The following is a 16,110-nucleotide window of genomic DNA, read 5'->3' as shown; positions in this document are numbered from 1 at the left end:
CCGCCTGACTCCCTCAATTTTATTTTTAAAATTAATTAATTACTTATTATTGGATAGAGGCAGAGAAACTGAGAGGGTATGGGAGAGATAGAGAGGAAGCGAGACTCCTGGCAGCCCTCCTTCACCACTCATGAAGCTGTCACTCTAAAGGTGGGTGAAAGTCAGACAGGATGTCTATTCTTGGAGTTGCCTTGGGGTAGGGGAAGTATGCTACTTAGCATTCTGCGTGTGAGCAGACTGTGGGGTTGGGTTTTAGTGATATCATGTCCACTGCATCAAATTCAGTGGTGATGGTGGGGTGGCTTCCTGCCTGTGGAGCTCAGCCAGCAGCAGTAGGATGAGACATGAACAGACGGTGGCATTCAGTTCAGTCTCCTAGCTCTATGGGCGCTTAGATGTTACCATGGACTTATGGTAACATAAGTCCTAGAATGACCCTCAAGAGTATACTTTAGGGGCTGGGGAGACAGCATAATGGTTCTGCAAAACTTTCCCTTTCTGAGGTTCTGGGTTCAATCCCTAAAACCTCCATTAAGCCAGAGCTGAACAGTGTTATGATATCCTTATCTCCCTATCATAAAAAAAAACACGTAAAAATATATTTTATAGAAAAGCATATCGCAGTATCCTGCCATTTTCTCAGAATATGCTAGTAACCTGTCAGTTATTTCTGCTAGTGAAACTCCCACCAAGCAAACCCAGCACTTTCTTCCTTTCCTCCTGTATCCCTTTGATCTTTGTTACGCTTGCCACACTTGTGTTTAAGTGTTCTAGGAGTTTATCAAATCCAGGAATAATGTCTTTTGTCATTATCCGTGTTAAAAAAGATCGTTAGCCATCGTTTATGCCAAATACGCAGTAAATCATATCCATTCCTATCAGTGCGTTCCCTGCGTGTTTCCTGTGAGCTCTTTGTGCCGTTTAGTTTGATGTAACTGATAGGACAGTATTTTTAGTTGTCCAGATGGTAGCCTGGTTTCTCAAAGCCACACATCCAGATTCTTGAAAGACCATCTTGTTTCACCCGTTTGTGAATTCTTTGCAGCTTTGTACTGAGTTTTCTGAGTCTCACAAAATGCTAATCAGCTGTAATGAACAGTGCAGGTGCTTCTGAGTAATTGAGAACATGGCTCAGTGCGGGCGGATGGACCGCGTGCTGTTGGCAGCACAGCAGCTAGACAGTAGCCACTGCTATCCAGAGGTGCACATTGTCAGAGGGGAAAAAAAAAAAGCACACTAACACATACATGCCATTCTGTCATGAGGCTGTCTGCTAAGTGATGTAAGAAAGAGACAAAGCAAGAGGAATTCAAAAAGGAGAGAGGAAGTGCCCAGTGCTCTGTTCTGTTTGGTCAGAGAAGCCTTCAAGATCCGTCCTCATTATCTTTTGTAAAATAAAATACATGGCACACGTGTCGTGTGAGTGCGTGTGGGTGGGGGGCAGGGCGTTTCTTTTATTCCAGTGCTCTCCCCGTTCACGTTTTCCTCCAGGCCCTTAGAATTGGCCAAGAACAGCAGATCAGCTGTAAAACATTCAATTTAGAGACCATTATTATAGATAAGATTACTTAACTCTGTTTTATTTAAACTTGTGACCTTTACTCTAATTGAAAAGCATCAGAAAAGTGCCAGTCTCTGTAGTTCGTAGTGGTGTCTTTGTGGAATTAAGTTTTTTGCTATTTAGACCGGGCCCCGCGTGATTTTAACTTAACTTATACAGTAGTTCTTTCAATCACATTGTGTTGAGAATATCAAATCTGTGTCCTCATCTGTATGACACACTTGAGGAACAGGCTCTGATTTGACGCGCATTGAATCTAGCCAAGGTTGTTGCAAGTAACTCTCTGGACAGTGTGCTGATGGCCTAGGCAACAAGCACCTGCCGTCACCTCTCCTAGTGTCCTTGTGCTTCACCTCCACAGCCTGCAGGGGCTTCTCAGCCTTGCCACTTCTCCTCCTGTGACTGAGCCTTGCATTTCGCTTCAGATACTGAGTTCATCATCATATCCTAGCACCGCAGTCTGCCTTCATCTTTGAAGAGCTGAACACTGATTCAGTAGCAGTGATTATTCCACAGCATGAGCCAGATTCCCAGAGTCCCGAAACTTCACCACCTACCAGCTTCTCTTTCAGCAGACTGGATTATCCCAGCACTTCCAGTCCCAGACCCTTAGCATCCATTCTCTGCCTCACACTTCACACCTGGGCTCCATCCAGCTGTCACCCTCCTCCCCTCAGCCTAGATCCTTCTCAAGCTCTTGATCAAGGGTCCATCTCCAAAGAACGTGGTTACCAAGCCAGGTCTCTCTCTCTCTCTCTCTCTCTCTCTCTCTCTCTCTCTCTCAACATGGTTACTAAGCCAGGTTCTCTCTCTCTGTCTCTCTCAACATAGTTACTAAGCCAGGTTCTCTCTCTCTCAACATGGTTACCAAGCCAGGTTTTCTCTCTCTCCTTTCTCTCTCTGTCCCTCTCTAAGAACATGGTTACCAAGCCAGGTTCTCTCTCTAAGAACATGGATACCAAGCCAGGTTCTCTCTCTCTCTCTCTCTCTCTCTCTCTCTCTCTCAGAACATGGTTACCAAGTCAAGTCCTCTCTCTCTAAGAACATGGTTACTAAGCCAGGTTTCTCTCTTTCTCTCTCTCTAAAAACATGGTTACCAAGCCAGGTTCTCTCTCTCTCTCTCTCTCTCTCTCTCTCTCTCTCTCAGAACATGGTTACCAAGCCAGGTTCTCTCTCTCCCTCTCCCTCTCCCTCTCCCTTCCCCCAGCTTCTGCTGCAGTTCTGACTAAACACATACAGTCCCGCAGCTGTTTAATCTTCAGTCTGCAGCATCCTGGCTAAGAGGCTTTATGTCTTAAAGTTCTCCAGGATTTTCTAGAGCACCTAGCTTGCTAGCACAGGGCTGCGCTTGTACAAGAGGCATCTAGTAGCTTTCTCTTTCTCTGGATTTTTTACCCACTGAATGTCATTTTGTTGTTGTTGTTCTTACTTGTTTTAATTAAAGGTAAGCTTAACAATGGTGACTGTCACTATTGCTGTTATTATTTCGGATTGACCTTGTTTGGGTGTGACAAGATAGATGGCCATGTGGTGCTGACCTGAAGGTTTGGTTTGGTTTTCTCTCTCATGTTAGGAAAAGGCCTCTTAGGGCTTCACTATCCAGATCAAGTATGCTGGGGCAGAAACCTTTGACTCTTTGATCTTTCACTTCTAGTCACAAAACAGAAATTATTGTCTAGATCCCAAGCAACCTGACGTACAAAGAAGGGCACTGACCGTTTTGTAAATGTCATCTCTGTCGAGAGAGTGGGTTAGGGGAAGGAGGAGGCAAGACACCCTGTCACCAGGGCACCATCCATGGAGTTCCTCTGTGCTGCCCACACAGACCTGTGTGTTCCTAGGGCTCAAATCCAGAGACCTGTGAACTGTAACGTGTGCTCTTTATATGCTAAGCTACTTCCTGGCCCTCAATTCATTGTTTAAGGAAGCCCTTGAAGGAGTATCATATACACGTGCTCCAGGTTGGGGGTGAGAGTGTTTTGCAAACACCTCTTATGAAAACAAAACAAAAACAAAGAAGGACACTGATGCATACCAGCTAAGAAAGCCCACTGAGGGAACTTTCTGGAGAAACCCCAGTGAGCCACTGGCCACAACTTAGACTGCTGTCTGTCTGGCCAATTGTATTGAGCATCTGGGTTTAAGCTAGATAGGTGCTTTTATCGCTTTCAAGTGAATTCTACCAAGAGACTCACAAAATATCACAGGTTGTGTATTTTTTTTTTTAATTTGAAATACATATTAGTCAAAGGATGTTAAAAACTACAAGTTAAATTTAGAATTAGTGTTGCTACTCACTGAGGAAAGATAGTATGTCGCCTACTGTGGTTAGACTTAGTCTATTACCTGTGGGCTGGTATTTGATTTCCTTTCAGTGAGCTCATTTACTTATACTTAATAAATGATTTGCATGTATATTTTGGGGGGTATCTTCTCCCCTTTCTCAAGTTCAAGTTGCTTTTTTTTTTTTAAGTTACGGATTTTTTTTTTTTAGTGCAATTAACTAATAATCAAGTTTTGAACTACACAAGACTAAGCGGTTCCTTACATGTTTATTTCAGGAGAACAGCTTGTACAATGTAATATCTCAAGTGCTTTATTTGCTAATATTGAGATAATCAGTTTAGAACTGTGGAGACTATCAGCAGTTTTTATAAATTGCTATCAATGTATCCTTGAGATTCTTAGAAGCAATCTTTTAAACATCAAAAACCAGCTGTAATTTTCCCCCTTAGAGTAAAGTAAGTTTCCGTAATGCATGACTGTTCCCTTAAGGTGGGAAAACAGACTTATCTGTAAAACGACAGTTTAAAAAACAATAAAATTAACGTGCAAGTCAAAAAAGTATGTGTGCAGCTGATAATGTTATGATACCCTAGCAAATAATGCAGAAAGGAAATTTTAGCTCCAGAAATATTGTTCCTGTGTTTCACGTATCAGAATGATCTTAAGAAATTTTTAGCCAGTCGCTTGAAAGTCTTCCTACTCTGTTTACATTCTTGAAGGAAATCTAGAGTGATAGAACTTTTGGTCCAAAAGTGATCTTAGTTTTAATGTCCTCAGACATGCTTGCAGAATATCATAATTATTCTCATTACCTTGTTACCCCTGACCTCTCTGACTACCCCCACCCCCTCACACCCCCCCCCCCAAAAAAAAAGAAGGCAATTGATATGTCGCAGGCTTCCTGGTATGTTGTGTTTCTCCTCAGGAAAAAGAACTATTGAGTATTCTTGATGTTTAAGTTCCGTCTTTTGCATACTAGGCTCTCTATTACCTGGTCCAAAGAGAGACCACATTCTACCTTCAATTTTCTGTATATGTCACTTCTTAAAAGGAAACTTGTGCAGAGAGATAGGAGGGGGAGACTGGAGAATGCCCAGAGCGATAAAGGGATTGTCATAAACAGACTCCTTGGTAGAAGCCCCATTGTGTGTCATGTATTCCAGGCTAATAAGAAGAGCTTTCCGGGGGTCAGTGTGTCATACCCCAGCGGTGTCCACAGAGATGGAAGGTTACCTTCTGTGTCAGCCAGCTAACCTTGTGGACAGTTTTGAACAGGCAAGATAATGGGACTGAATTCTGAAATGAGGGATGAGATACACTGGAATCGTGCTACATGTGAGAACAATAACTTTTTAAAATAAATGTAGTCACCTTTTGACATCATTAGCCATACCCGATAATTTTTTTAGTGACATCTGTATTAAGTGGCTAAATTGGGGGAAAGTCTGAAGTGAGTCACACATATAATTGTATGTTTAAATAGGTATATTTTAAAGGTACACTTTTAAAAGGAGACTTTTATCAACAGAGAACTGCTAAGGAAAAATGTGCAATTCCCTGCAAAATCAGTTTGCCCAACCTAAACATACATTTAATTTTAAGAAAAAGTTCGCAAAATGTTTTTTAAATGGCATTGTGATTAATCTACATTTACACTTCTGTGTGCTGTAAATGAGAATTTGAGAAGGTGAATGAATTCTGAATAGAATCTGTGTATGTGGCAGGGGGTGGAGTTAGTTTTTTCCCCACCATCTTTGGGATCTTTTTAAATGACTTTGACATTTACTTTTCTAACCCACTGGTTTTTGGACAGCATGGATTTTGCATGAACATATGCCAGAGTCTCCTTATTATCCTGAAGCCCATAGCTGTGAGCACCTTCTAGAAGTGGCTGAGGAAGCCTTTGGCCAGCCAGTAGAGGCCACTCACAGCTTGCTGCTGAAACCGGGTGGGAAAAATGGAACTTTCTGCAAGCATTGTGAGCTACCATTCTGAGCTGCTTGGTTTTTATTTTTATACTCTAGAAAAATTTATTGTCATGGAGCAAATGACGGGAAAAAAAGTTGTTGCTGTATTTGTCTATTAATTATGTTGTGATTAATCTTTTCTATTAAAGTGTCTAGATCACTCATCCGTAGTATATACCAAAAAAAAAAGAGAATTTATGCACTTAATAATTAGAACTGTTATTATTCCAACAGACCAATAATTCTAAATTCTTAATTATTCATGCTGACTTATTTTAACTAGAAAATAACTTTTCAAGGGATTTAAAATAATCGCATTGTTTAAGTTTAGATCAAAACCCTACACTCTCGTGCACGCGTGTTCTCACGTGTTCTGTGTGCGTTTATTTCCAAACCTGCTTTCCTGTGCATTTTGACAGTTCTATTGGAAAAATGCGTGCACTGGTTGAACGGCGCACTGCGAGACAGGAAAGAGCAGGGTGTCCTTGTATGTGTGACTGGAGGCTCAAGCCTTCCTAAGAGCCCACTCTCAATTCAGGCCAGCGTCTCCTGTGGCAAGTCCCCAAACACAGAAGTCACTCGCTTGGAGACACTATCTCCTTTGCCTCATTACCGAGAGGGGGGAAGTTAGTAAGCCGTGAGTAGGCTAGCTTGGGCTCACATCCAGCTCTCTTAATCTTTGCAATCTTGGGTGGGCAAAGAGCAGCCAAGAAGAGGGGTGGTCCTGTATCAAGAGTTCACAAAAGCGCAATTTTGCCAACCGGCTTCATTCTTGATCCATCCCGGGTGGTCACCACCACACTTCCTTTGCCAGTCCATTCATGTTTATATCCTCCCAGGGATTAAAGAAGACTCAAAACTCTACATGGGAACAACACGAGGCAGCACGACGTATGCCTTCCCTTGCCAGGCCCACCTGTTATGCCCGCCACGCCATGACTCACACAACAGGAAAGACCTGTGCAGAGGACGCCGCACAGATGGCCATGCAGGGCTTGCTCCCCGAAAGTCTTATTGGTGTGCCAATCAGAACGAGATCTTTTGTGAATATCAGTCAGTATACTTGGAGATAATACTATGTTAATGGATTGGAAGAATTAACATCATCAAAATACCTATCCTACCCAGAGCCATATGCAAATTTAATGCAATCCCTATCTAGACCCCACCAAAATTTTGTAAGAGAATAGAAAAAAAGCTACAAGATTTTACCTGGAACCAGAAAATACCCAGAGTTGCTAAGGCAGCTTTGAAATCAGAAGAACCAAGCTGGGTGCTGAGAGAAATTGGCGTTGCTTTTTTTTTTTTTTTTTTTTTTTTTTTTGGTGTTACTAATTCTATAAAGCTGCAAACAGAGAGGCATTTCTTAGTTGGGAAACTAAGTTTTAGTGCACAAGTATCTTCTGAAAGCCCAAGAAATCCAGGGTACTCAGAGGGGGTCATCTTTTTCCTGGGTGAACTTTCTGGGAGATCTCTGTCTGAAGCTGCACCTCTTGAGGGTGGGCTTGTCCTGAGCTGCCTCTCCTGGCTAGCTACCTCCTTGGGGGGGACACAACAGGCATTCTTCCTACAATGACTATTTTTCAGTTTCTTGTGACCAGCAAAGAAAGAAGGGTTTTCCTGGTTCACCATATAAATTCACATTTAAAAATTTAAAAAATAATAATTTTTATTAGTGATTTAATAATAATTGGTAAAAAAATATTGAGACTAATGGTTTACAGTAAAAAAATAGTTGGTGATGCATGTGTAAAATTTCTCGGTTTTCTATATAACACTCACCCCCACTGTACATCCTCTTCCACCATCATGCACCAGGACCTGGAAGCCCCCCTAACCGCCCCCAGCACGCACAAGGACCCAGAGTCCTTTACTGTGGCGCAGTACACCGAACCTGTCCGAGTCCTACTTTGTGTTTCCCTTCTCTGCTTTTATTTCTCAACTTCTGACCATGACTTCGATCATCCCATATTCATCCTTCTCTTTCTGGCTTATCTCATTTAACACGATTCCTTCAAGCTCCATCCAAGATGAGGGGAAGAAGGTGAATTCATCATTCTTAAAGGCTGAGTAGTATTCCACTGTGTATATAGACCAGCACTTTGGACACCTAGTTTTCCAGGTTTGGGCTAGTAAAAACCTCATGATCAAAACACTACAAAAAAATGGGAATAGATGGAAACGTTACTTAATTTAGTGGAGTCTATATACAGCAGACTGACAGCCAACTTCATACTTACTGGTGAGGAGCTGAAAGCCTTCCCACTCAGATCAGCTACTAGACAGAGCTGCCCACTGTTACCACTCCTGCCATGGCAATTAGGCCAAAGAAAGAAATTAAAGGGATACAGATTGGAAGAGGAGAAGTCAAACTGTCACTACTTGCAGACGACATAATAGCATACATAGAAAAACCTGAAGAATCTAGTAGGGAATTCCTGGAAATTACCAGGCAATACAGTAAGGTGTCAGGCTACAAAATTAATATACAAAAGTCAGTGGCATTCCTTTATGCAGACATTAAGTCAGAAGAAGAAATCCAAGAATCAGTTCCATTCACGATAGCAGCAAAAACAATAAAATACCTAGGAATAAACCTAACAAAAGAAGTGAGAGACTTTTATACTGACAACTACGAGTCACTACTTAAGGAAGGAGAAAAAAGACCCAAAGAAGTGGAAAGATAATTCTTTGTTAATGGATTGGATGAATCAACATCATCAAAATGGCTAGCCTACCCAAAAGCCATATATGAATTTAAGTATCAAGGTCCCACCAAAATTTTGTAAAGAGAATAGAACCAAAACTACAAAAGTTTACCTGGAACCAGAAAAACACCTCGAGTTGCTAAAGCAGTCTTGAGATAAGAAGAACAGAACTGGTGTGGTCCGGGAGGTGGCGCTGTGGATAGTGTTGGACTCTCAAGCATGAGGTCCTGAGTTCAGTCCCCAGCAGCACAGGTACCAGAGTGATGTCTAGTTCTTTCTCCCCCTCCTTGTATCTTCATGAATAAATAAATAAAATCTTTTTTGAAAAAAAAAAAAAAAAGAAGCATCCTGCTCCCCAATCTCAAACTGTACCACAGGACCACTGTGATCAGAACTGCCTGGTACTGGCACAAAAATAGACACACTGACCAGTGGGATAGAATTAAATTCACATTTTATGTTAGTAGAAATCTAAACAAGCATCGATGGATCTATATGAACACACAAACTATTTACTGGCATTTTTTATGCTTTAAAAAGAAAACCCTGGCTGGATCAACTTGCCAATGCCCATATCCAGAGGAGAGGCAATTACAGAAGCCAGAACTCCCACCTTCTCACCCCAAAAAGAATCTTGCTCCCAGTGGGGGAGAAGTGATAGGAGTGATGGCTAGAGGGCTCGGAACTCTAACTATCAGGTTCCAGAGAGAGAAGAGGAAAAAGAGAGGGACATTTGGGTGTAGTAATAGGATTTATGTGTAGCTTGGGAAGGAAGAGAAGATGACACCGGGGTGGAGGTAGGCAGCATAATGGTTATTCAAAAAGACTCTCATGCTTGAGACTCCAAAGTCCCAGGTTCAACCCCCCCACACACTACTATAAGCCAGAGCTGAGCAGTGCTCCAGTTTAAAAAAAAAAAAAAAAGTGCTTCCTTAGGAGAAGGAGGAGGAGGAGGAGGAGGAGGAGGAGGAGGAGGAGGAGGAGGAGAAGGAGAAGAAGAAGGAGAAATGACCTTAAAAACAATAGGGGGGGTGATTATATAAAATGTAGTAAAATATTTATAGAAATCATAGTTAACCCATATCTGCAATCTCAGGAAAACTGCTGTAGCTTACAGTAGAGGGGTTGGGTATTCAGAAGTTAAGTGGTAGGAACATTGTGGAATTATACCCCTGTTGACATGTAATTTTGCAAATCATTACTAAATCATGAAGGAAGGAAGGAAGGAAGGAAGGAAGGAAGGAAGGAAGGAAGGAAGGAAGGAAGGGAGGAAAGAAAGAAAGAAGGAAAGAAACCCTGGAACTGGAAGGGTTCCTGAAGTCAGAGATTTACTATGACATCAAAAAGAGTGACCCAAAGTTAAAGTACAACTAAAATCAGCCAATCAAATGAGAGCCAGACTCACGTGCTGCGTGGTAAATGACTCCATCCACAAGGCAGCAGACAGCTGGTGCTCACCATTTCGTAAACTCTTGTCGGCTTTGGGTTCTGGGGAAGGATCTGCCAGCTACCGTTTGAGGAGCTGCAGGGAAGGGGAGGCGGGAGCAGGCGAGGGAGAGAGAGAGAGAGAGATCTGAAGTTTTGATCCACTTGATGCTGGAGAGAGCTGGATTCGACCCTCTGGTAGGATAGTTGGGAGCAGGGAGACACACTGCCTGTAGCTTCCTTCTCAGAGGTGAATCTTTCCCTTGCTCATCTCAAACAAGATAAGCACTCTGCCTGCCTTTGACCTTGTAAGTGCTAGTCAGGATGCTACCTATTGCCACCTTTTTTTTCTACATTGGCTTTAGAAGGCATTCAAATATGATTTTTTTTTTTTTGCCTTTTCTTTCTTTCGTTACTTTTCTTTCTTCTTCTTCTTTTTTTTTTTTTTTGGTATGGTGCTTTAAAAGTAATTTTACTGTTATTTCCTATCCCAAAAGAGATTATGCCTTTTGTGAATTATGACCCCATTTTATAATACACACGAATGAAGGTGATAGAATGGAATATATTCATCCCTCCGTCTTATAACAGGATCTTTAAATATGCCAGGTGCTCTTATTCGGAACACTTTTAGGAACTCTCTCTCTCTTTATTCTTCTTTATGGAATCAGAAGAAACCCCTTTTGCACATTTATTTTAATAACTGCTAATGAAAACAAATGACTGCAGATCATTTAAACTGTTAATTTTCTTGGTTTTTAATTGATGATAAATGTATGGGTTAGCAGCAGCAGTAAGCCTCCTTCCACCTTTTGCTCTCCTTCCTTTATTTCCTACCCCCAGGGTTTAAAAACCTATCTCTTAGCCTGTTTTCAGTGAGTTGTTTTCCTTAATATCTGTCACATGCATTTGACTGACACATTTGTCCAGTGCACCAGGGGGCCTGCATGCAGAGCCTGCTAAATCTTAAAGGCTTGTTTCATTCTTTGAAGAAGTTGAGTCAAATTAATAAGGGTCCTTAGAGAGGCAGGGAACCTGTGGGTCTTGACAAACTGGCGGGGGGCTCAGGCAAGGCCTCTCCAGCCTGGAGGCCGGGGGGGGATTGATTGGCCAGTCTTCACAGACCTGAAAGGCCGGCTTCCGAATGACAGCCTGCCACCATAAGTGTTTGTCAGCCTGGGCCCTGAAGCAGACAAGCTTTTGGAAAGCAAATAAAATATAATTGAAAACGAGAGCAAAGTGGAAAGGAAATGGCGATGCCAGGAGAGGAGAAGGGATGTTGGTTTCCTGTATTTTGGGGCAAGTGGAGCCCAACAAAAAAACTTGCTGTCAGGGCACCAAAATGTTCCACACTGTCCCAGCGCAAAGGGAAAGGCTCAGCTCCGGTCTGGGGGTGCAGTGCGGGCAGGAGCAATGCTTAGGTCTGCCTCCCTGCCTTTTTGTTTCGGGATACTTATACCCATAGCAGGAGAGGCTGGAAACTTCTGTCTTGCATGATGGCTTTGGGAGAATAGGTGGGGGGGTGGAGTGTGGAATAAAGATGAGGTCTTGAAGTCCTCTGGTGAGCTGGCTTCCTGGTGAAAATGTGTTGGTATGCCATTGCTTCTAAAACATAACTTAGAATAGGTTTTGGATGTACTCATTATTTTTGAAAGTAAAAGGGAAACAGATTGGGTAGGGGTGTGAATTTTTCCCCCCATGTCCCTTGTTTGCCAATTCAGTTTAAAATATGAGCTATTTCTTATAAAAACAATTCTTGTCAGTAGCCCTGTGAGTTAATTTTTTGACTAACTAAATGTACAAATTTCAGAACACCTTGTTCCTCTAGTGGTAAAGAGACATTTCTCTTTGGGGCCACAGTTTCAGGAGATGTAAAACAGATTAACAACGTGAGTCTTGATCACTGAGTGTGCATAGAAAGGATACCATCTGTAGTAAAACAGATTAACAACGTGAGTCTTGATCACTGAGTGTGCATAGAAAGGATACCATCTGTACTGACCAACTTCTCTGCTAATCCTCTAAGACCATTTCGTGTGTGACAAGTTTGCCTGACTTGCGAAGTCATTCATTCAGCCATCTAATGCGACAGAGTAGGGTGGGATGCAGTGGCTTGGTGATAACAAAATGAAGATGAGGTAGAAAGCCAAATGTTCTGTGTACCTTTTGAGGAAAGTCACAATAAAGCTGGTAGTAATAAGTCAGGACCGAAGGGATAAGAAATTCCTTTTAATGTGCCCAATAATCTTGAAGTGTCGACTTAATAATAACTCATCACTGATGCTGTGAAAAGAATCTGCAGAAGTCCTATTGAAGGAAGCCAGGAAGCTAGAGGAGGGTGTCCACACATGCTGACTCAGTGACCTGCCCCCTCCCCCCCCCCCCCACACACACCTGTTGCCTTGTTTCTCTCACAGGAAGTGATGTGGGTTTAGCTCCCAGGAAGGAAGAACCTCTCCACCAGTGATAACCCTGCCCCTCTGGAAGCCACCTTATAGCTAAACCGGTCATGAGACTGCACTTTTCAAATTTATATATATATAAATTTATAAATATATATATATTACTTGATGAGACCTAGAAATACAAAGAGAAGGATACAGGTACCCAGAGTCAGGCTCTGCTCTGGCTCTTGGAGGTGCTGGAGATTGAACCTGGGGCCTCAGAGCCTCAGACATGAAAATCTTGTGGAGAACCATCATGCCGTCTCCCCAGCCCCCAAATTTGTTTTTGATTGTTGTTTCCAAATAATCTCACTATGTTGATGAAGTAACGTAATGGTTTTTGATTGCAGTCAGAGTCCTGATAGGTTGTCCAGCTGTGATTAAGTTCTTGCTTATTACTTGTATACTCTTTTATTATTTTTTTAGATCGATAACTTGATTATATAAATGATAATAGTAAAAGTTGCGTCTTGTGTAGCTTAGTTGACAGCCTAGAATCGCCAGGTGTTGATATCAGTGCAGTATTATCTAGAGAACACTAGTTTGTTGGTATGCATGAGACCCCTTCTGCTTCATTGGTTTAATACCCCCTGCTTAACACTGTATTCTATTTACATAGCCACTGTATTCTATTTACATAACCACTGCAGGGCATTGGTTCAATCCCCACTGGTTCATGATATGTTTTTGCTCCGCCCCCTCTCCTTGTCTCACACTGATTTCCACCAGTCACTTTTCTCTCCACCCTCTCTGTGTCAAGTCCTGTTCCCACCCTACTGGGCTAGTATATTTATAAGGACAAGATTGTTGTTTGTAGTAGTTTTTTAGTTTAGCTTAGCTTGGTATAGATTGCGCTGCGTCCTGCATGAATAAAGAGATACTGCGTACAGCTCAGCCATGAGTCCCGGGTCGTCTGTTACCCGCCCGTGAAGCCAGCCCGGCGAAAACAACACTTGTTCCTTTTTATTTATTTTTTTTTAACTTTAATGGATTACACAATAAGCATTGGTAATGAAAAACATGTACCTATTGTATTTTGGATTTCAGTCACTATGGGCTTAGTAATATTTAGTAACCAAGAATATATATATTATATACATATTCTCATCAGTAAATATTGGTTAATTAATTACATAATGGTTTTGTTTTACATAATAACTCTATTTTCAGAGTTCAACAAATAACAGAATGGGATTGTGGAGATTCTGTTTCTTATAAAGAATAGAATATCTGTTGCCCATTTAGTCTGGTGGAATGAAGTACACTTCATTTCTGACAAAGAAACTTAACAAGATGATGATCTTTTTAGATGTTTTAAGAAATAAGGCATTTCTAAGTTAGTATTCTGTAGATCTCTGTAACAGACAAGATACATTTTGGAGATTAAAACAATCAGATTACTTGTTTAGTAAAAATAAATATCACTTCTGATGCTGAAGATTCATTTATTTCATTTTTCTAGTTTTATTTAATATTTAGAAATATTTCTGTCATGCTGTATCTTGAGATTGTATAATATTTGGAAGTATCTACTAATAGTCACACCAAACTCTTGACTTTTAAAGTTTAAAAAATCCTGGAATACTGTTTTCTGCAGAGCGGATTCTGTATTCAGACCTCCTCTGCAGGTTTGAGGAAGGGCGCCTAGTCACTAAGGTAGCTAGAGTCTCCCAGTGGTAGGAATATTTTCCTCCTGAATAGGTTGGTGACATTGAACTTGAGAAGGTCATTATGCAGAGACCTCCATGTTGCATTATTGGCTCTTATGTTCCTTAAGTTTCCAGTATGCCTATTTGCTTATCTTTAAAACTTAAAAATAAAATCCAGCTTGAAACAATAAAGAATACTTACCTCTGCTTAAAAGGAAGGGAGCTGGGCCACAGACTAGAAGGTCAAAGGTAAATCATTTAAATATGTGCATTTGATACTGCGAACCTTCTGTGAATTATATGCAGCAGTTGAATTGTGCTTACAGTCAGTAGATGAGTATGATTTCTGAGAAATACGTAGTCTGATTATTTCTGACTGGATTGAAAGCTTACATTTGTATTGTGGTATAAATTAGTTACAAATTCTGCTTTATTGTATTCAGTGACATCGTTTTCATCAGGCAATCTATCACATGGGAGTACGTGAAATTTCTTCATTTATTAAATTTCAGATTACGTAGTTCAAGCCTGTAGCAAGACATTTTTTCCATAAGTATAGCTTCGGGTAAACAAGCAATTTTCGCCCTGAAAATAGCTTCTCCTCTGTCAACACGCTGTTTATTCTCTCCCTGAGATAAAAAGTTCAGTTTTCTGATATTTGTACTGAGATAAAGTCAGTAAACAAGATTAATATAGTGTGGAAAAGGTTGTCAGCAGCCCCGGCAAAGGAAATAAGTTGCCTGTACAGAGAACACACTGTAAACTGAATAAAAGTGTCAGGTCCACCAGACGATAATGTGATCTCGGGGCCCTAACAAAGCGTGACATGGGCACAGCGGCCGCTTGCCCAGCCCGGGCGTAGCAAATGGATTACTGGGTCCTGGGGATGCCACCACAGAGCATGAAAGCTGCATTTGGGGGCCAGTGCAGGGCGTCAGCCAGCTGAGCGGAGCCTCCTGTCCCCCCTACCACACCGCACCCCACCCCCACCCCAGGTGCGTCTGCTGGAGGGTCCTCCCTGCCAGGGACCCTGTGCTGCCAGAAGTCGATTTTGGTAAAAAGACTATTGTCTTTCAGAGGGTTGTTTGTTTCTTGAGGGTTTTGTTACTGTGTGTGTGTGTGTGTGTGTGTGTCTTTTGCTAGTTTCTGCGTCGTCTATACCTTCAGTGGCATTTCTGTAACAACAGGGCATTGTTATCATGACAGCATGAACTGCAGCGCTTTCTGTGACAGCGGGACATTGACTGCTGTGGTACTACTGTGGTACTGGGCCCGTGTTTCCCCTGACGGCTCTCCATTACAGAGGCTTTGGGCAGAGGCACGCCCCTTGTACGCACACATTACAGGTGTGAGTAAGGACCTGGGTTCAAGCCTCCAGTCCCCACCTGCAGGGGGGGACGCTCTGTGATCCATGAAGCAGGGCTGCGGGTGCCTGTGTCTCCCTCTCCATCTCCCTCTCCCCTCTCAATTTGTTTCTAACCAGAGCTGAGAAGTGGTGTGGTTTAAAAAAAAAAAATCAAAACAACAACAAATAAACTTGTCTAATTATATATATATATTTTTTTTTTTAAAAAAAAACTGTATATGATCAGAAAGTTAAAAGGTTTTTTTGCTTCTTTCAAATGGGAGTAGCTTGTCATCTTTCTAAAAAAAAAATGAAGCCTTGGATTCACTGGAGTTTATTTTATTTTACTTCGAAATAAAGGAAGGGGTGGCAAATGTTTCTCCTGCATGACCTCTTAGATATTATTTTTTCTTTGTAAGCGCAGATCATTCCTGCTATAATGGGTTAACTATCCCAGGGTCCACTTAGTACTTCCCGACTTGGGTTTTTGTGAGTGTCTAAATGGGTGTCCTGATCACTTGTCATTGACATTTAGGGGTTCACACCAGCTCAGCACTGAGCTCACCCATGTTCTCCCCTCCAGCTACATGTCTTTACATTACTGCGCATTATTGAGAAACGATCAGTGGTCCAGTTCGTGAAGATGCTCTATTATAAAACTACTCTGATTTATTTTTATTTAATTAATTTATTTTTGTTACTACCAGTGCTTCAGTGTTCCAGGC

The 16,110-nt window shown here is 41.7% G+C and overlaps 1 protein-coding gene across 2 annotated transcripts in view; it reads left to right on the top strand.

Moving 5' to 3' along the window:
- GPATCH2 (G-patch domain containing 2) overlaps nt 1–16,110 on the top strand; it is a 122,602-nt gene that overhangs the window by 67,975 nt on the left and 38,517 nt on the right. The window lies entirely within an intron of this gene.

This window comes from Erinaceus europaeus, chromosome 19 (genome assembly GCF_950295315.1).
Source record: "Erinaceus europaeus chromosome 19, mEriEur2.1, whole genome shotgun sequence".
Taxonomy (NCBI): domain Eukaryota; kingdom Metazoa; phylum Chordata; class Mammalia; order Eulipotyphla; family Erinaceidae; genus Erinaceus; species Erinaceus europaeus.
This window is presented reverse-complemented; position numbering and strand designations above follow the sequence as displayed.